We start from the raw sequence: 3,620 nt of genomic DNA, 5'->3' as shown, positions 1-3,620 counted from the left end.
ATATATGAATACGAGTTGAGAAATATTATGTAACTTGAATAAGACTATATTGAAGAAAATTACGAGTTGCAATATATCAAGAGTCTTTGGGTTAGTGACCCACCCAAATATTATTTGGTCTTAAGCCGACGGATCAGAATAAGCTAAATAATGAGTCATAATCTAATGGAAAAGTTATATAATTAGATATATTTCATCATGATATATACTATTATTAATATATATTTTTAAAATATTATGTGGTGGACGCAGAATTTTCATTAAGAAGTGTCAATGGTTATAGTAAGAAAATTTATTAAGCGGTGTCAATGGTTATAGTAAAAAAAATTATAAACAAAGCTAGTAGGACTTGAACACTCAACCTCATATAGTGTTTGTAAGCCCCTAACCAATAGACTAAACATTTTTAACTTGTTTTAAAGTATCAATTTATATATTTATATTTATAAAACTAAAATTTAACCACTATATACAACGTAATTTTCTGACGAAGGGGTATCGACCAAGGTAGGTTCGCCCCTGAAAGCAAGCAAATTAGTCATGTATCACAAATATATATATATATATATATTCAAAATAGTTGTATCTTTGCCATACTTATCCTTATATATATTAATAGTCTATGTATTATTATTATTATTATTATTTATTAATAGAAGAGTATTATTGTCAAAGTTAAGAAGATAACATCTCATAATTTGACATGATGTGTCAAGCTAATTAAGCTTTATCCTCTTAAACACACACACACAATATATATATATATATATATATATAGAACAAAAATAAAGAATGAAGCAAAATCTCATCCATTCACATTTTAGTCAATAATATCTCTTATTTCCTTAATCTCTTGGTCACATTAATGCTACATTGATCATCAATAGATAGGACTAAACTTCACCATAATTAAGGGTTTTGGTTTGGAGTAACAAGCATGAGATGCATAAATGACATAATGAGAATTGAGTATGTTTGAAAAGTTGGCTATGGTGAAGAAGAATTAGAGAAATGATTAGATAAGATATGATATACTTGTAACATACTGAGGACATGACATTAGATGTGAGAATATGAAGATCGAGAATAACATAGAAAGTTAGTAGTTAATTGAATATGATCGTGTTTTCTTCTTCTTCTTCTTCTTATTATTAATAATCATTGATACTCTTTTATTGTCGTATTCTTCAATTTTATTATTATTTATATTTTTCTTCATTTCAATTATCTCCTTTTCTTATTGGTTTTGTTAGGATTTACTTAAATCAAAAATCTATCGAAAATAACCTCTCCGTCTTCTAAAATTCTATTTATTGGAACACTCTAGATATGTTATTGTCGTGATTGGTTTGGAGTACTCACAAAAAATAGAGAAGATCTGATATGGAATACTTTTTTTTAAAAAAATCTTATAATACAATCACGATTTAAAATAATTAAAGCTCTGATACAAATATCGAATAACGAATTTTTAAAAAATGGTACTTGGACAAGAGGGCGGAGTGTCGGTGATTAGTGTAACTCCTATTTTAATTATTATTATTATTATTGTTATTATTATTATTATATTAAGTATAAAGTTTAGTTTTCAATTAACATTTCCTTTTATTCTCTTTATTTTGGGGTCTTTTTTCAACTATCAAAACAATTATTAAAATAAGAATATGACAAGATTTTAAATAATTTTTAAAGGTGAAGTATAGCTTAGGCCTATCTTAAATGAATATATCGTCATCACTTATCAAATATAGGCTTGAAATAATATTGAGTATAAACAAAGTAATATACTTTGTCCATTTCCACCTATTTGAAGTGGTATTTTATTCTATAAGATTTGACTAATAATAATAATAATAATAATAATAATAATAATAATAATAATAATGATAATAATAATTAAAGGGTTGTAGTTGCTACAATTGCTTTATCAAAAGTTGCTATCACTTTAATTCATTATGAAAATTCATCATTAACGAAATAATTATTTAATTATAAATGTCATTTTAAATTTTATTCTGATCGACACTATTCCATCATTTATCTCAATAATAGCTTCATTTAACCCATTTATACGTCATATCTATTTATAATCGTTATAATAATGATTTGAAACTATATAATACAAAATCCAAATAATAATAAAAGAGAAAAAAAAAACTAAAAAGAAGTAGCAATGAAAATATAAATCTAATATGTCACATGCAAATGATATTATTTTTTTTCTTTAATTTCCTTCCATAATTCAGCACTATCTAATTAAAATCTTCAAGTTGCAAACATTGTAACGTGATTATGTAAACCAAAATTAATGCACAACCTCCTTAAAGTCAAAATAAAAATAAAAAATTAGATCAAATTTGTTAAATTGATCAATTAGTCAACTGAACAAACAAATCAGATCCCGTGAACTAAGTTTGGTCAACTAGTTTATAAAATGCAAGTTACAAATTTAATCGGTCGATAAAAATAATTACATTCGCCAGCTCTGTATATATATAATATACATATTTTGTATAATAGTTATGTTATATATATTTTATCTTTTAATTTATGTTATACACTTTAATTTTAGTCTATTTAAAAAAAAATATAATATTTGTTATAATTGAAAGACAATTCTGAAGTAAGTTTTTTCTTGTATTCTTAATGAAATGAGTTATAGCCATAAAAACGATCAGTAAGTCTTTTAGATCTCAAATTTAAAAAATCTTCTTTTATTTCTTAAAATTTATGTCGAATGAAATAGTGTCATTAGAACGAATGGTATATTTATCCTTTTATTTGCTTTAGATTTGTTCATTTACATCGTTTGCGAAGCCTTATAATCACCTAGAAACCTTAAAGCAATCAACAATATTTTTCATTCTCTAGAGAAAAAATAATAGCAAAAAGGATTGTACAATTAAGATTTTTTTTCTAATATTTAATTATTATTTATTTAAATATGTTAAAATTATTAATTATTATAAGAAAAGAATTTGTCTAAATTATCTAGTATATAGTTCTTTCCCTACCTTCTTTAGAAACCTCTTCTAAGTTGTGGGGAGAGTATAAAAGTCGGATTTGATATGATCATCAATAATAATGATATCTTATATGTGAATCGATGAGTAATTTTTAAAAAAATAATACTAAAAATGAGGATCAAAATATGTCATGTAAAAATGCTTTATCAAAAGCGCTGAAAAAATAAAATGAACTTCTCATTAGATAAGTGAATAATTGAATTGGTTCAATTTCACAAGTAAACCAATAAAATCAAGTGCTAGTTCCCATTTTATTGATTAATAAATCAGATTTAGAGAAAATATCTTAATAATATAATAAATTCATACAACTCCAATTTTTTAAACATGCTTGCAAAAGCAACCCTAAATAATGATAACAATCAAGTATCATTGGATGCCTTTTCTATAACTATAGTCTTACCATCTCAAGAAATAATTATAATAATTGAAGATTTATAAAATTTATAAAAAAAAAACAAATTATACAAATTGACCAAAGCTATTCCAATCTTCTATAAATTGATGGGGGCACTATACATCTTTTGTATAATCAACTTCAAAGTCTACTTTCTCATACAACATTTTTTTTTCATTCATGAAGGTATGTTTTCT

The 3,620-nt window shown here is 24.1% G+C and overlaps 1 protein-coding gene across 1 annotated transcript in view; it reads left to right on the top strand.

Annotated features, from left to right (window-relative positions):
• Positions 1-3,460: 3,460 nt before the first annotated feature.
• LOC107029779 (peroxidase 21) overlaps positions 3,461-3,620 on the top strand; it is a 5,880-nt gene continuing 5,720 nt past the window's right edge. Inside the window, exon 1 of the mRNA XM_015231226.1 lies at positions 3,461-3,609. The gene's annotated coding sequence lies outside the window, so the exon portion shown is untranslated. The remainder of the gene's footprint in view (positions 3,610-3,620) is intronic.

This window comes from Solanum pennellii, chromosome 9, assembly GCF_001406875.1.
Source record: "Solanum pennellii chromosome 9, SPENNV200".
Classification (NCBI taxonomy): Eukaryota; Viridiplantae; Streptophyta; class Magnoliopsida; order Solanales; family Solanaceae; genus Solanum; species Solanum pennellii.
This window is presented reverse-complemented; position numbering and strand designations above follow the sequence as displayed.